Source organism: Gadus morhua, chromosome 2, assembly GCF_902167405.1.
Source record: "Gadus morhua chromosome 2, gadMor3.0, whole genome shotgun sequence".
In the NCBI taxonomy this organism is placed as follows: domain Eukaryota; kingdom Metazoa; phylum Chordata; class Actinopteri; order Gadiformes; family Gadidae; genus Gadus; species Gadus morhua.
In genome coordinates this window covers 12,274,406-12,292,889 of record NC_044049.1, presented here as the reverse complement: position 1 = coordinate 12,292,889, position 18,484 = coordinate 12,274,406, and the positions used below count along the sequence as shown (strand labels likewise).

Sequence of the window (18,484 nt, the reverse complement as noted above, 5' to 3'; positions counted from 1 at the left end):
CACGAGGAAATCCAGAGAACCCTCAAGAAGATGCTACACAATAGCCATAAGGCAAAAAACCAACATGATGAATTTGAAAAATTGTCTAATCTAAGATTACAATTTGGTCATTTAGCAGACGCTTTTATCCAAAGCGACTTATATTGGTTAATAAGAGTCAACCATGCAAGGCGACAGCCAGCTCGTCAGGAGGGTTAAGTGATGTGCTCAGGGACACATCAACTTACAACAACTGCTCTACCTCCTGAGCTAAGCTGACCCATAAGCTATATCACTGACTAACTAACTAACTAACACTAACCCCGTCAACTATAAGAAAGGACAGGTTTATTGTAACACAAATACATCATTTCAAAATGTATAACCTTGTCTACTCTTTATGAACGCCTACCTCGGACAAGGCTTCACGCATTCACCGGCTTCTTTGAAAACAAATGCACATGCCTAGCGTAGAAGTGGATGGGAAAGGGTCATCAACGAGTTGTTACGACAGTGTTGTAAAATATTTACGAAGCTGTATGGGGAGCTGTGTAGGGAAAAGTGCGAGCGCAAACCGAGAACACAGAAATGGCCGATACTGCATAGTGGGCCTTTGAATATCATTATTAATATTTGCTTTTATTTATAAGTAACATTAGTATCATATACAATTTTACTTGAGAATAAGGCTAAGAAATGTCGGCCTACCTTTTTAGTTTTTTAATAAAATGTTGTTTTCGATTTTGATGAAATTGTATATGCAAGTCTACATATGGAATGTTGTAAAGCATGTAATTTCTCAAAGAATATCATGTTATATGTATTCTGTCTTGTAATACACTTATATATATCTGGCTGCTGCAATGTTTCCAGGTCCAGCCGTGAAAATCTAAGGCAACTATATGGGGAAACTATTACATTACATTACATTAACATGTTTACTATTACATTTAAACATGTTAATGTCTGGCTAATGCTATTTCCTCCTTTTCCTGTTTATATATAACAGTCTGTAAGTTGGTCATCCATTAGTTTCTGACCAATTGATCGATTAACGTTAATTATTTAATAGTGATTTGAAGTACGTCGGCATTCAGCTATCACTATAGTATATTTATCAGCTGATGTTGATTAAAACAATCTATTTTAAATTATGAGTTTGGTTTAGAGCACCCTCTTTGGAGGGTTTCTGATGTAACACCTCTTGGGTGAAGGGTTTTTGTTCATCCTTCACAACAGTTTGTAACACTGTGGCTCTCTGGCACAGTAATACACAGCTGAGTCTCCAGGCTGCATGTTTTGTCCCAGCAATGTCCCTGTTTTACTGGCCTCGTCAAGGGAAAGACTGAATTTACTACTTAGGGAGTCTTTCTGGTATTTTGCCCCAGTATAGATCTGTCCAATCCATTCCAGTCCATGTCCTTCAGGTTGTCTGATCCAAGCTATGTAGCGGCTACTAACAGAATAAGAGACCTGACAGCGGATAGTCAGAGATTGACCAGGTCGGACAGTCAGAGACTCTGGCTGAGTAAGCTGTTCACTGTTCACACCTGTAGAGAATATAAGCTAATGGTCATGAATGAGCTACTTCAACTATGTATCAATATTTTTTGTTATTGGTTGGATGTTTTCTCATGAAAACTCACCAGAGCCAGCAGCCAGGAGCAGCAGCAGTACAGCTACAGAGAACATGGTTTGTATTGAAGCTGAACTGGAGGAAGATGTCCTATTCTACACTTGACAACTTATAAGGCAGAGCGAGAGAAGAAGGACCCACAGTCCATTTTGCATAATTCAAAGAGGCGTCAAATGTTGATTGAGATGCTACATGATCGGGGGGCAGAATCACAGATCATTTATACGTTTTTGCATTATTTGATAGTGTGTTATTTAAACCAGATTAATATCATAGATTTTTTATATTTATGTATATTTTAAGTGTTATTAAGATTTATAAACATCCATATCATTGTTTATATTTATTTGTATTAAATAAATAAAATGTATATCATTTATAATGTCATGGTAGAATAAAGACCGTTTTAAGATGTAAGCTTTGTGTTATAGTGTGTAGGCTGTAAGTCTTGTATGGATCATGATATATGTAAGGCTAACTTTTTGGTTTTCAATAACGTGAGGTTTTCTGTCTATTTACACCATTTTATTTTCAGGTCTAAATTTTCATTCTTGTAATGCATGTTATCTGTCTAATAATAAGGTGTTATATATGTTCTGTCTTGAATTAAAATTACATATGTCTGGCTGATGCTTTGTTTCCAGGTCCAGCTGTGAAGATTAATATGCCAACTCTGTTAATTAAAACTACAGAAAACAAAAATAAAGTATGTTTCATAATAGTCATTGACACAAATTAGGATAACGAACCAGATAAACGTCTTCAAAATAAATAGCTGAATGAGTTGTTAACAAAATATATCCCTGTTTGTATATTTCAAACAAGTTTGTCGGAAAGATTGTCAGTAGGCTTCACTGATCTATGAATAACAAAGCAAATAAAATGTTCCAGAGAGCTTGGCATTCATCTGCCCCTGAATTTCTCAGGAGATTTTCACAAGTTAAATAATCTATTTTGAATGATGTTTTTTGTTGAGAGCTCCCCCTCTGGAGGATTCAAGTAATAACACCTCACGGTGAAGGGTTTTTGTTCATCCTTCACAACAGTTTGTAATGCTGTGTCTATCTGGCACAGTAATACACAGCTGAGTCTCCAGGCTGCATGTTTTGGCCTTGCAAAGTTACTGTTTTACTGGCCTCGTCAACTGCAAGACTGAATTTACTACTAAGGGAGTCTTTCACTCTTTTGTCATCGGTACGAATCCAACCAATCCATTCCAGTGCGTGTCCTTCAGGTTGTCTTATCCAATATGTGTAGTAGCTACTAACAGAATAAGAGACCTGACAGCGGATAGTCAGAGGTTGACCAGGTCGGATAGTCAGAGACTCTGGCTGAGTAAGCTGTTCACATTTCACACCTGTAGAGAATATAAGCTTTTGGTCATGAATGAGCTACTTCAACTATTAATCATTATGTTTTCTCATGGGTTGTATATTTTCTCATAAAGCCTCACCAGAGCCAGCAGCCAGGAGCAGCAGCAGTACAGCTACAGAGAACATGGTTTGTGTTGAAGCTGAACTGGAGGAAGATGTCCTGTTCTACGCTTTACAACTTATAAGGAAGAGCGAGAGGAGAAAGACCCACAGTCCTTTTTGAATAACCCAATGAGGCGCCACAGAGTGGCTGAGGTGCTGCACGACTCGGGGGACAGGAATCATAGATCATTTACAAGTTTTTGCATAATTGGATAGGGTTTTACTTAAACCATATTACTATTATAATTCTTTATATTATTTATATTTTCTTATTTTAAAGGGTTATTAAGATTTATAATCATACATGTCATTATTAATAATTGCTTGCATTTAAAAATCACTTCAATATAATTTAAAATGTCATGTGAGAATGAAGGCTGTTTTAGGATCTAAACATTGTGTTATTGTGCGTACGCTGTAAGTCTTGATCATGATATTTTTAGCCTAATTTTTTTTTTTCAAAACGTGAGTTTTTTTGTCCTTTTATACCATTTTAATTTCAGTTCTAAATTTGGAGTGTTGTAATGAATGTTATCTGTCTAATAATCAGGTGTTCTATATGTTCTGTATTTAATTAAATGATATATGTCTGGCTGATGCTTTGCTTCCAGGTCCAGCTGTGAGGATTAAGTATGTTAATTAAAACTACAATTGAAAATAGAAATAACGCAAGTTTGATGAAAGTCATTTAACACAAATTAGAATAATGAATTAGGTGAACATCTTCACAAGAAATAGCTGCATGAGTTATTAACAAAATATATCCCTGTTTTCTATTTCAAACAAGTTGGTCGGTAAGTTAATCAGTAGGCCTAAATGATCAATGAATAATAAAGTAAACAAAATGTTCCAGAGGGCTTGGTATTTATCTCCCCCTCTATTTCTCAGTTGATGTTCATGAGTTAAATAATCTATTTTGAATGATGTGTTTGGTTTAGAGCTCCCCCTGTGGAAGATTCAAGTAATAACACCTCACGGGTGAAGGGTTTTTGTTCATCATTTACAACAGTTTGTAATGCTGTGTCTCTCTGGCACAGTAATACACAGCTGAGTCTCCAGGCTGCATGTTCTGCCCTTGCAAAGTTACTGTGTTACTGGAGCCGTCAACGGCAAGACTGAATTGACTACTTAGGGAGTCTTTCACTCCTTTCCAACCAGTATTAATTCCCCCAATCCATTCCAATCCTTTTCCATCAGGTTGTCTGATCAAATGTGTGTCGTAGCTAGTAACAGAATAAGAGACCTGACAGCGGATGATCAGAGGTTGGCCAGGTCGGATAGTCAGAGACTCGGGCTGATTAAGCTGTTCACAGTTTACACCTGTTGAGAATTTAAGCGTTTGGTCATAAATGAGCTACTTCAACTATGAATCAATATGTATTCTTATTGATTGGATATTTTCTCATGACGCCTCACCAGAGCCAGCAGCCAGGAGCAGCAGCAGTACAGCTACAGAGAACATGGTCTGTGTTGAAGCTGAACTGGAGGAAGATGTCGTGTTTTACACTTCAGAACTTATAAGGGTGAGCAAGAGGAGAAACCCCACAGTCCTTTTGCATAATTCAATACGGTGTCAGATGTTGGTTGAGATGCTACGTGACATTGGACAAAGGAATCACAGATCCTTTACACATTTTTGCATTTTCTTATAATGTGTATGTTAACTTACACACTATTAATTTAATCATTATTAATAATATTATTATAAGGCTGTTTGAAGATCTAAACTTCTGTCGGCTTACCTTCTAAATTTTTCATCTAAATGCTGTTTTCCATCTTTTCATTAAATTGTATATGCAGGTCTACATTTGGAATGTTGTAATGCATGTAGTTTTCCAAAAATATCATGTTTTATGTATTCTGTCTCATGATACAATTATATATGTATGGCTGCTGCTATGTTTCCTTGTCCAGCTGTGAAAATCTAAAAGGCAACTATATAGGTAAAACAATTAAATGGTGTGCTTTCACATTACTTTATGTTGCTTCAAAGTCTAAGGCCACAGGGATATGTGAATGATGTGTGCTACGGTCCACACTGAACTGGGGTGAATGTCATGATCTGTCTGTTTCCTTGTCTTGTTTTGGTGTGTTACCTGTTTTACTTTGGCATCGGTCTTGTTTCTCCCCATGTCAGGTTTCCCTCCTGTGATTACTGCTCCCTCCCTAATGTGTCTCAGCTGTTGCTCGTTGCGTGTGTTTGGTATTTAAGCCCTTGTATTTCCTTTGTTCCTTGTCGGATCATTGTAGTTTGTGGTGAGTTCTGTCCCCTGTGTCCCCTGTGTCCCCTGTGTCCCCTGCGTAACCCGTGTTCCTTGCCTCTTTGAGTTAATAATTTATCCTTTTACACGAACTGTCTGCGTTTGGGTCCTACCTGCCTGCCTGCCACCCGCTAACCGTGAAAGTGAAGGCCTTACAGTGCTCTGCTCCCTCTGATTGGAACTGCGTGGACAAAGACAAGATCTTGACTGTGTTCTCGTGTGTATGTATCATGTATCATGTTATTCAAAGAAAGTAAAAGTAAATATTTTTTTGTTTATATGCCTTGTTATAAAATCTAACAGTCTGACTGCTGCTATCTTTTCCCTGTTCCTACTCGGAGGCTCTTTACAGACACTGTTTAAAGTGAAGCAAAAAATCATATCATACAGTAATCACTCATTAATCATTATTAGTATGATGGCAAACCACTAAACCACTATTTTTTCCAATTGTATATTTGCCATCTTTAAATATTATCAACCAATTTGTTTAGCTTTTGTGACTGGGAAGCTTTATTCAATTTTTCTATTTGAATTCCAGCCTTGGTAATGAAGTTATATATTTTTCAATGGATTGTCATACAGCCTGCATGCAACAACACAGTAAGAACACATGGGGCGAAGTTTCTAAGATGCGTTTGAGCAGTCCATCTTTGAACATTGTGGTTACACCACGGCAGCCTAGTGTAAGTGCTGTCGGATTATTTTAGCCTACGGTCGAATGGAATTACATTCTATTTCCTTTTTCATTCCGACTTTTTTTGACCTTGATGGAAAACGCCATGAGGTCAAGGAAAGATGTGAAGGAGACTGTGAAGGAGACTGCATAGGTGCTTGGACTGCGAACGGAGGAAAGTACATAAGATGTACCTATTTTGACGTTGATCTGTCCTGTTGAACCTACAACTTTCCGAAGATGGTCTCCAAAGCGCACATGTTAAGATACTTTGCATACTTTGTGTTGCTTCATGCAGGCTATATAACCCAGAGAAAAAAATAGAACTTCATTACCAAGGATCTGAAATAAAAGTATAGGCACAAAGGTGAACTGAAATGATTGTCACATCGTGAAATGGTTTCTCAAGTTGAACCTCCTGTCCATTCATTTTTATCGACATGAATCCCAGTTATGACATACATATGATTGTATGACATAACTGTCGGTCATGTTGATTGAACCGGCGATTGATGAATTTCTTAAAATGTTCCTGCCGCAAGGAATTGTGGGACAGCATTAGCTCCTTTCTTTTCCTAAAGGATGGTCCAGTGTACCCTATACTCGATACACTCGAAAAGAAAGGTAGCATTGAAGCCTTTTTCCTTAGAATTTTATTCTACCGTACCCCAGCAGCCACTGTATTATATATAGACTGCATAGAGCAGTTTTCCCAAAGACTGGGTCGCGACCCACGAGATTTTAATTGGGTCGCCAAATAAATGTATATGAATAAATAATATTTTTTGCTTTTTACAGACATACTATGGCACTATTTTGGCATCTATCTCTACAGTTTCAGTGTTGACTGTCTTACTTCTTGCTGCTTAAACAACCAAATTTCTCCCCTGGGGGATTAATAAAGTTTTTTATCTTATCTTACGTTAACTAATTGATTGATTGACTGTTTGATAACAATAGCTGCCCCTAAATACACGCCTACATGTTTAAAAAATCTTTTAACAAGAAGCATGTGATTGATAGTACTGTTTTTTTCGGCTTGTTACCTGTTAGGGAGACTTTTATACCGGTACAATTGTACAGTCTGTACAATGTTTATTTAAAACATTATTTTTTTAAGAGTGTGTTCAACAATTAGGAACTTAAAGATATACGCTCCCAGCAACATGATTGGTCTCACACATACGGAGCGAAAGAAAGTTAAATGCCACTGTTTGTGTGTGGTTGTGTGTGTGGTTGATGGCTGGTTTAAGCAGCCTCACCTGGCCAGGGCCCCGTTTCCCGATAACGATGGATCTTCACTCATAAGATCATTCTCCCGATGGATCTTTCGAACCATCGATTATTTCTTTGTCGCGTTTCCCGAAACTCCTCTTAACGTGAACGCGCATTCGCTGCACTCACGACATCGTAGGATTGTAACTGTCTACAGACACGGTGCTGAAATGGGCTCCGTAGGAGGGGGAGACGCAGGAATGTTGCAGGAAAATTGTGTTAAAAAGGGTTAAAATATCTGCCCATCAAGGACAACAGCAGAGTAGCCTACGAAAAAAATAGACTGCAATTATATGAATGCTAAAGACATTAAAACACAATTTATTAGGCTTAAGCCGACATATATCAGTCCTAATGACTGATATATGTCGAAAATGCCGTGCGTTTCATGGCATTTTCCCCCCTGAAATAATTCCCTATGACAAAAAATTTAAAATCGGCAATGATGTTTGATATAGGCCTACCCTTAACAAATTAGCTGTTTAACATTACCGAGTGTCTGATTGATTGTTAATCATGTGTTGATAGTGTAGTGTTGTAGGCATGACGCATCAAATTAACAATCGTTGACAGGTTTGATTAATTAGTCTCTGAACATAGGCCTATATAATGCAAGGGACAATGCAGTACGTCAGTACAAATAATGGCTGGGAGACAGCGTGTGCTAGCGTTCCGTGCGCAAGAGAGAGAGAGAGAGAGAGAGAGAGAGAGAGGCGTCCCCGGAGTCGCCTTGTTGCGATCAATGGCCGAATCCGGGACAACTTTGACCCCCTCGAGGTCTACACTGACGCGGCAGTCATACAGCGCTGCAGGCTGCCCAGGGAGGCCATCAGATAGCTGCTTGGGGCGATCAGGCAAGACCTCAGACGTGCTACAAGGAGGAGCTTTGCGCTCACACCGCAAGTGCAGCTCTTGGCCGCCCTCCGATTCTACGCCACAGGGAGCTTCCTGCAGGTGGTAGGAGATGGCCAGGGCCTGTGCAAGGCGTCAGTGTGCAGATCGTTCCAGGCAGTGACATACAGCCTCCTTCGTCTCGTACCGCGACACGTCCGTTTCCACAGCAGAGACGAGATGGGTGCGACCCAAGAGAACTTTTTTCGGTCGTTCCGCATCCCACAAGTGGCGGGAGTCGTGGATGGAACTTTGATTCCAATTCTCACGCCCCACGTTGATGGCCACGTCTACATCTGTCGGAAGGGATATGCCGCTGTCAACTGCAAGGTGGTGTGCGACCATCGGGGCATCATCCTGGATGTCGTAGCGAGATGGCCTGCAAGCACTCACGACTCCTTCGTGTTCCGCGAGTCCTCCATCGGACGGCTAGCTGCAGCCTCCAGGGGAGAGTGGCGGCTCCTCGGAGACAGTGGCTATCCACTTAGGCCTTACCTGTTCACCCCAGTGGCTAACGCGGGAGACGTCCACGAGGAACAGTACAACGAAGCCCATCGTCTGGCCCAGTGCATTGTCGAGCGCACGATCGACGATCGGAAGTTGCGCTTCCGATGCCTCCACAAGTCCGGCGGAGGGCTCCAGTTTGCGCCAGCCAAGTCGTGCGCTGTGATCTGCGTGACAGCAATGTTGCACAACATTGCAGCCAAGGCTGGGGTGGCGTTGGGTGAACCGGACGAGGACGAGACGAGGACTAGGAAGATCCGAATTTGGTTTGGAATCACGCCGAAGAGTGATCGTGGCTTTTTTTTTAACCCCCCCCCCCCCCCCCCCCCATGTCACTAAACATCCCCGTCAACGTGACCAATCCCCACCATATCCCAGCCTTTTGCCTGCTCCTTTTGCCTTTAATTTTTTTTTCATTTCTTTCATTCATTATTTTGTTTAATTTTAATTTTTTTGGGTTGTTTTAGGCTATGTTTTATGAGTAGCCTCACAGTTTGCACAAATACCCCCACTTTCTCTCACACATTTTGAGTGCCCTGACTGCGCAAAAGATTTCTGGACTTTCCCGTTTTATTTTGGCCATTTTAACATCTTTATTAATAAATAAATTAATAATCTTTATTAATCACCAAACTAAGAACATAAAGGCGCAATGCGTTTTAATAAAACATATCCAATACACGGAATGTCCGATGGTGACGCCACTGAGGCTATAGCTAACGATGCTCTTAGCGTCCTACGAGTACCTACGAGTACCCCTGGAGTACTCGTTAGTTCCGAGCGTTTTCACGACGTTCGTTGCCGACGATGCTTTCGGGAAACGCAGTGAAAACTCTACGATGCCCTTTCGACGCACTTCACGATCCACTTAGGCTAACGACGCTTTCGGGAAACGGGGCCCAGGTCTGGGGCTGGGTGAGGCTGCACACCAGTTGCACATTGAGTAATCAGTGTGCACAGGTTTAACCAGCAATCTCCTGACAGCCACCACCCAGTTCTACCAGTGCCAGAGATAGATCTAAGTGTGTTAGTTTATGAGAGAACTGCAACATTTGCGGGCATCTTAAAGGAAAGGATAAATAACACTTGGGGAAAGTACATACAAATTTACACTGATGGGGCTCAAGACCCAAGAACTGGGAAGTCTGGGTTTGCTTTTTGCATCCCAGATTTGGATGTTATCAAGTATAAGCGACTGGCTGCGGCGGTTTCAGTTTATACCACAGAGCTGCTTGCAATAATCTGGGCTATGCAGTGGGCGTAGGAGGTCAGGCCAGGGCCAGTTGTGATATGCTCTGACTCTGCATCAGTGCTGATGACATTAATAATAATAATAATACATTTAATTTAGAGGCGCCTTTCAAGACAGCCAAGGTCACCTTACAGAGCATATAGTGTGGTAGAAATTAACCTTACATTCTATGTTAAACTATGATTATTATTAGGCCTACATATCATATATATACTTTAATGGTGGAGAAGAGCTGATCACCTCTAACCTAGATGTTGTGTGCCGTGTGACACCAGTGAGTGGGTCCAGGATATTCTCACCTGATGGGCCATGTGATACATCAGTCAGAGAGTCCAGTCTACTCCCATATTGATGTACTCTCTGAAGACAATGCTTACATTCACACATGTGCATCATCTCTGTTTGTATAAGGATAATATATGTTCTAAGGTCACATTGGAACTCAGAAGACATAGGAGTATGCTGACATCCACACAGTATGACACTGATGAGAAATTCTATATTTGATGAAAGTCCAACTTTGTATTGTGTAAAATTCGGGGATATAAGGAGCTGTCTGGGATTCATTCAGTAGTGTGTATTCGCGAATACCATTCAGCTTTGTTGTCTCTCGTTTGCGGGTGGCAATAAACTCTCCATCTATACTTGACCTGGACTCCCCGATTCCTCTTGCTTTTTAGCTAGTTGAAGTGAACTAGATAAGTTATTATTAATGCTACAACATTAGTCATCATAAATCATTTAAAAAATAAGACATTGTATAAAGAAATGGTTTGAATAAATAAAAAAATAAAACAAAAACAAGACAAAACAAAAAAAAAAAACAATCAAAACAGTGATCAGTTAGGCGTTGTGTGCGAGTTTGAACAGGTGAGTTTTGAGTTGTGACTTGAAGGTTGTAATGGTGTCTGACTGTTTTATGTGTGGGGGGAGGGAGTTCCAGAGCCTGGGTGCTGAACAGCTGAATGACCGGGCACCCATTGTAGTGAATCGTGATGTGGGGATACATAGTAGTCCAGCAGAGGTTTAGCGGAGGGAGCGGGAGGGAGTGTATTCTTGGAGGAGGTCGCAGAGGTAACTGGGGGCTAGGTTGTGGAGAGCTTTGTAGGTGAGGAGTAGGGTTTTGTATTGGATGCGGTAGTGTACTGGGAGCCAGTGAAGTTGGATGAGGAAAGGGGTGATGTGGTCAGATGAGTTGGTGCGGGTCATGTTCGGGGCGGCTGAGTTCTGAATGATCTGCAGTCTGTTGATGAGTTTGGTGGGGAGTCCGGTGAGGACGGCGTTGCAGTAGTTTATGCGTGATGTGACAAATGAGTGAACTAGGATTTCAGTGCTGGATTGGGTCAGTGATGGGCGGAGTCTGGCGATGTTGCGGAGGTGGAAGAATGCAGTCCGGGTGATGTTGTGAATATGGGGTGCGAATGAGAGGGTGTTGTCCAGGATGACGCCGAGGCTCTTGACTTTGGAGGAGAAGGGTACTGGGAATCCATCGATGATTATGAGTGGAGCTGGGGTGTGCTGTGATTTAGTGAGGATTGGATTTGGATCCGATGAGCAGGGCCTCGGTCTTGTTTCCATTGAGTTTCAGGAAGTTCCTGCTAAACCAGCTCCGGATGTCTTCCAGGCACGTGATGAGGGTTTAGTGGAGATGTAGACCTGTGTGTCGTCAGCGTAGCAGTGAAAATGGACCCCATGTTGACGGAGGAGCAGACCCGGCGCCAGAGCAAATCTATACAGGGGGCACGTCGATTTTGTGGGAGGGCCCGCATCAATATTATGACAGACAGGTGTAGCCTACAAAAAACTCAATTGCGACAGTCCACAGCAGCATGCATGGCCAACAGCATTAACGCACGCCGCTGGCAAATAATACACATTAACACACACAAACAGCCAAATATAAATCACATTTGCATTGTGTGCGCAAATAAACAAACATACAAAACATTCGCAACATTGAATCATGTGCTCGGCAAAAACATTGTCGCATGTGAACAGACTTCGTCTCTTTTCACCAGAATTTGTAGGAAATGAGCGACAAAAACCAAAACAATTACCATAACAAGTTGTGTTTATTTTTATTTTTTTATCGGTTCACTCTCTGTGCTCTCGGGAGCGGCCGGGGCATGCGTGTGTGCAATGGGAGAGAGAACGTTGAACTTTGTGTGGAGAGGAAAAAGGATGCACGGGAAACCCTGTTCAGTTCTGAAAGTGGTCCTTTAAAGGAAACAAATAAAAAAAATAAGTTGACGAGGCAAAAATTATTTTTTATGAGCTGGGAGATTTTTTTTGATTTTATTAGATTTTATTTTGAGAGAGAACGCTGTGAGCAGGGGAGAAAAAAACGCTGATCGTCATCTTGTCCACTGCCTAAACACTGGTTAACTGTTTTAGACTAACTGTTCTCTTTTTAAAATCGTTACAATTTAATATGAGTAGTCTTATGAAACGGAGAATACCGGTACTTTCCACCATCCTCTGTTTGGATGAGGAGTTATCGCGGCTCCTGCAAACACACACGGAGCAAGTAGGCCTAGCAGGCTGATGCGCATGAAATGAGATAAAAAATAAAGCGAATCAACAGTGTTTGCCTTATCTGCTCCCACAATAGGGCTCTCCTCCTGCAACAACCCCATTCTCTGCAACACTGATTGAACAGCGTGACATGTAATCATAATGAAAATAGTTAACTCACCGATTGATGCTAGTAAAGCTGGAGACGGGAAAATCCAGCTCCAGCAAGAGGCTCAGCCCGGTCAGGGTTTAAGCTAACTTTAGGCTTACTAACTGTAACTGCAGGTTTTTTTTCCGGATAAATTCCATTAGTTTTTAACCAGCGTCTGATATCCATTTTCAAAAGCTACTGATTTGAATTTGCCGCTTAACGCTGTCGTTCCGTGTGACGCATTCTGAATAGTGATAGGTTTACACACATGTCAATCACAGTCTCTATTTTCTACACATTTTTTATTTAGTTTAACAATTATTTTTTGAGATTTGAAATAGTATCTGACATCATATATATCTTAGCTTAAAAAATAAAATAAAGTAAAATACATTTTATTTTTAATTATTTTTATTAAGACATCAAATGGGCGGGGGGGGGGCAAAGACACCAAATGGGCGGGCCCGGCCCGGTCTGGCCCGCCCTTGGCGCCGGGTCTGCGGAGGAGGACATTGAGGGATGGAGGGCTTGGAGCCAGGTCAGACCTCATGGTGGAGATCTTACCCTGACTTACAGTATTGAGCAGGCGGGAGTCAGTGGGGTTCATATGGGTCCCAGCTCATGTGGGGATAGAGGGGAGCTAGCTGATGGGGCAGCGAAAAGGGCTTCAGGAACGGAAGAGGTGGACGTAAAAGTGAGGCTGGGGTTAACTGAGTGTAGGTCAATCATCAAAAAGAACCTCATGGCTGTGTGGCAGGAGGAGTCGGATCGGGAAAAGAAGGGGAGGCATTATTACAGCTTGCAGAAACAGTCAAAAATAACTTATTTGTTATTTTTGTAAAATGAGGAAATCTTTGAGTATCAACAATAGTTTTAGTCAAAACTTTTTTGGGGGGGAAATTAACCAGTGTGTACAAGTTTAAATACGTTTGTGGGCAACGGTCCAGAAAATTCCAAAACCGACAAAAGGACAGTAATGTAAATCATTCTTGATATTAAAATGTGAAGCATATTTCCCTTGCTGCCATATTTAGTCTCGCACCTGGTGTCTTTACTGCACCACTGAAGCGACCAAGTTTCACTTCTGCTTTCCAAGAGGCTTTTTTAGGCCTGTGGTGATGCTTTATGGTCCTGCCTGCTCAGCCCTGTCCTCCGCTAACGTGTTCAAACAGCGCTCCTCCTCCTCTTCCACCTAAAATACGCCAACTAGCATGAATTCAAGAATATGGAACACTTGCTAAATAGTTATCTTTAGGTTACAGATTTAAATGGGGGAGATTAAATTATGTAACTCATCTATTGCGGCTTTATTGATCGGACAATTGAAAACAGAAAAACATTTCTGAATTCCTTTCTCATGTTTCTCTGTATTTTTTGATTTTCTTTCTATGCCTCTAAACGGATCGTGGTGTGATGTGTGTTTGCTGTGGCCTGTAGAAGGTGGTGTCACCTTACATTATCCCTATTTTGGAACACAATACAGATATCATACAAAGTCATTTAGTAGCAGCATACTTTAGTGTCCACGTGACCTACTAATGAGAAATGTATAACATTAAACCACATATTAGAACATTGGACATAGGTCCAATGATCTATTCCACTTTTCCCTCGCCTGGTTAGGTTCTTGGCAGGAGGGGCAGGGCCTAAACTTCTTTCGAGCCATGATGACATTTACACAACACGCACGCACGCACGCACGCACGCACGCACGCACGCACGCACGCACGCACGCACGCACGCACGCACACACACACACACACACACACACACACACACACACACACACACACACACACACACGAAACAACATCAGGTAGACATGATATATTTTTTAACAAAGAACAGATGAAGAGATTTCAGAGGCAAAAAGGCTGGCACACAGAAAATAATACACACACACACACACAAGATTTGATTATTATAAAATCGATTATTTCCTTAAATGCTATCTTAATTTGAGCAGAATTGATTGAGCAGCTAGACCACTTATATCCATCTCTATCCCATGTATTTTTAACAGTGCACTTTAGAGATTGTCAACAAACAAAACATAACTCGATAATTTTTCATGTGTCATTTTCTAATTCGCATTTTTGTAAGCCAAAGTCAGCGCATACATTGACGGCATCGCTGATGATGGACTTGATTGGCCAACAGAGATACACAAAGTGAGAATATTCAAATATATAGTTATTATTATATCATCATCATCATCATCATCATTATTATGATTTGTTTTACCTTACGTTACCTATACCAGAGCTGAATACAATTGTGAAAGATTAAAGTAACCTAAGGTTAGGGAAGAGGATTAGGGCCACACTTCTTCTTCCACACTTGTTCTCAGAATTCTGAGCAAAAAGGCAGAATTCTGACTTTAAAGTCAGAACTACGGGTACCATTAACCGGTTTGTTAATGGGAGACCAAAAGGTGAGTGAAATTGGCACCAAAACAACACATGTTCCAGTTTCACTCAACTTTTGGTCTTCCATTAACGAAATGGCTTCTTCTGGAACCCCTCAAACCCGCAAGAAGTCGCTAAAGGAAGCCATCTCGGCACAAGTAGGCTAGGGCTACTGGCTACTCTGCGTGTGGTTTCCTCCTACTGCATGAAGCAAAGTGTCTCTCCCACAGAGGTTGGTCCTTACAGGTACCCGGAGTTCTGAGATTAATGTCGGTATTCTGAGATTAAAGTCAGAATTCTGACTTTTTTCTCAGAATTCTGAGAATAAAGTCAGATTTTTTATTTATTTTTTTCATGTGTGGCCGTAATCCTCTTCTGTTTAAGGTAGATGGCTCTGATGGTCTGCATATATTTTTTTTAGATCATGTCAAACAAGTCAATAGTTGCATAACGTGACGTCATCACCGTTGATAGACATTGATTTCCTTTCGTGTATCCAACGGTGAGGCATTAACATGATTGTCTGACGGACCCCCACGTCGAAAATCAACGCAAAAGGTACACATCTTTCGTCGGAATTTGAGGCCAGGGATCCATGGCCATGCGTCACACATTTGATAGTCTCGCAAAGCCAGACCAAACTACAGCAAGTAGAATGGTCTGGAGCCACGCTACCTCGAGCCATCTATCCGTGGGAAAACTGGGCGGGCTTGTTTTTATTTCTTTAAACCAATCACAATCGTCTAGGGCGGGGCTAAGCCCGGGAAGCAGCAGCGGTGTCCATGCAAAATAGAACATCTTTCTTCCTCAGCAAATGCTGTAAGCAAATCTTTTGCAGTTCTTTGCAATTTTCGACGGAAAGAGCCAAACATGCCAACTTTACAGCGCCGTCAAAGTCCTCTGCAAAACTCGCCATACTGCCTAGTTTCCGAGTTTGAGGGGGAGCACAATACGGGAACGCCAGCAACCGGAAGGGGAGGAGTCGCGGCCAAATCCGACGCTAGGCAATAGACGCTGTCCACTTCCGTTCAGCCAGACTACACATTTGACGAGTAGGTAGTGAGACTGTGTTGTTCTGTGAGACTGGGCTAGTTGTACATCCTGGTACTTAATGTACTTACTTATTATGTGTCATATTTAGTTATAGTGCTTACTTATGTAGCATGTTAACATATCTATCTTTGTTGAATACGGGGGATGGGTTAACCTAGTGATTGTTGGTGCTTTGCACTTGGTGCTATGAACATTCTTATTGTACCAACAGCGATATATTGTTTCACTTTTCTGATGTACTTATTGTTAGTCGCTTTTGATGAAAGCATCTGCTAAATGCCCTAAATGTAAATGTCTTGTAATAACATTGCCGTTGCTTTTCCAGCAGCAACTCAGATCTTTATACGGCGGTTTCTAAAAGTTTGATTAATGAATTAATGAAAATGTATTAATTCTTATAAAAAAGGTTTTGATAGCAAACCAGTTCCTAATCTCCAGAATACAAATGGCTGTAGGATTTATTAATGCATATATATGCCCTGTTTATGTTTTCAACTAATAACGTAATTGTTTGTTCTTCAGAGTTTGACTTTCTGTATTTATTATCTTATATTCTGAGAAAAATAACTAATGAGATGTTTAAAAGCCTTCCTTCTGGGGGTTCATGCTATGACAGCTCATGGGTGAAGGGTTTTTGCATACGCTTCATAATAGTTTGCAACGCTGTGGTGCCTGGCACATTAATACACAGCTGAGTCTCCAGGCTGCATGTTTTGTCCTTGTAAAGTAGCTGTGTTGCTGGCCTCTTCAACAAAAATAATAATAATAATAATAATAATATCTTCATTTTATAATGCGCTTTTCAGGTACCCAAAGTCGCAGATTACAAAGTCATAGAGGGGGGGGGGGGGGGGGGGGGGGTATTACAGACAGGGGGACAGTACAAGCAGGACACATGTACATATACAGGCAAAGAAGTGGGGGGGGGTATTACAGACAAGGGGGACAACGCAAGCATACACAGCACAGGCAGAGAAAAAAAAAACAGAGTTATTGAGATGTAACAGGGGGTAGAAGTGTAGGCAGTTATGGTGGCTAGGGATAGGGAAGATCATAGGCTTGGGTGAAGAGGTAAGTTTTGAGGCGGGACTTGAATGTTGTGAGTGAGGGAGAGTGGCGAACAGATTGGGGGAGGGAATTCCAGAGTCGGGGTGCTGTGCGTGAGAATGCTCTGTCGCCAAAAGTTTTTAATCGGGATATTGGTATAGTCAGGGTGAGAGTGGAGGAGGAACGGGTGGCTCGGGAGGGGCGGTGGGGGAGGAGGAGGTCAGACAGGTAAGGGGGGGGCTAGGTGGTGAAGAGCTTTGAAGGTGAGGAGGAGTATTTTGAAGTTGATGCGCTGCTTGATGGGGAGCCAGTGGAGAGAGTGGAGAACGGGAGTGATGTGTTCACGGGACCGGGTGTGGGTGAGGAGGCGGGCAGCAGAGTTTTGGACCATTTGGAGTCTATGGAGGGAATGGGAGGAGATGCCAGTAAGGAGGGAGTTGCAGTAGTCGAGGCGAGAGGAGATGAAGGCATGGATGAGGGATTCAGCGGCAGGGGGGGGGAGGCAGTGTCTGATTTTGGCGATGCGGCGGAGGTGGAAATATGAGGTCTTGACGATGTGGCTGACATGGGGAGTGAAGGTAAGGGTGGGGTCCATGATGACACCGAGATTGCGTACCAGGGTGGAGGGGGTGATGGTTGAGGAGTCGATGGTGAGTGAAATGGGACCAGTTTTATTGAGAGTGGATTTGGTGCCAATGAGGAGGAGCTCAGTTTTGTCACTGTTCAGTTTGAGGAAGTTGAGAGTTAGCCAGGTTTTTATTGTAGAGATGCAAGTTTCGATGTGGGTGAGGGGAGGATTTTGGGGGGATTTGGTGGTGACTTATATCTGGGTGTCGTCGGCGTAGCAGTGGAAGTCCAGGTTGAGTTGGCGGAGGATGTGACCAAGGGGGAAGAGGTAGCAGATGAAGAGGAGGGGGCCGAGGACTGATCCCTGGGGGACCCCCTGCGTAACTGGGGAGAGGGTGGATGAGTGACCGGAGAGGGAGATGAACTGTTGCCTGTTTGTGAGGTATGATGTGAGCCAGTCAAGTGCAGAGCCCTCAACACCCAGTTGGCGCAGCCTTTGTAGGAGGATGGAATGGTTAATAGTGTCAAAGGCTGCGCTGAGGTCTAGTAGTAACAGGATGTTGAGGGCACCGGAGTCTGCAGAGGTGAGGAGATCATTAAGTACTTTGACCAGGGCTGTTTCGGTGCTGTGAAGTGGACGGAAACCAGATTGGAGGGGTTCGTAGAGGTTGTTTGACTGGAGGTGGGTGTGGAGTTGGGCGGCGACAATGCGTTCAAGTGTTTTGGAGAGGAACGGCAGGTTGGAGATGGGGCGGTAATTGGAGAGGTTGGTGGGGTCGAGGGTGGGTTTTTTGA

General features: G+C 42.3%; 1 protein-coding gene and 2 long non-coding RNA genes across 3 annotated transcripts in view; all 3 read right to left on the bottom strand.

Moving 5' to 3' along the window:
- LOC115537865 (immunoglobulin epsilon heavy chain) overlaps positions 1 to 18,484 on the bottom strand; it is a gene marked incomplete in the record, with an annotated part of 122,602 nt that overhangs the window by 84,709 nt on the left and 19,409 nt on the right.
- Positions 1,235 to 4,555, bottom strand: LOC115538016 (uncharacterized). The gene is made up of 2 exons (XR_003974996.1): positions 4,507 to 4,555; positions 1,235 to 1,529 (listed from the first exon to the last, which is right to left on the bottom strand). It is a non-coding gene; the product is annotated as an uncharacterized LOC115538016 (long non-coding RNA).
- LOC115538078 (uncharacterized) lies at positions 12,003 to 13,043 on the bottom strand. Its single transcript, XR_003975048.1, has 2 exons — positions 12,645 to 13,043; positions 12,003 to 12,166 (listed from the first exon to the last, which is right to left on the bottom strand). It is a non-coding gene; the product is annotated as an uncharacterized LOC115538078 (long non-coding RNA).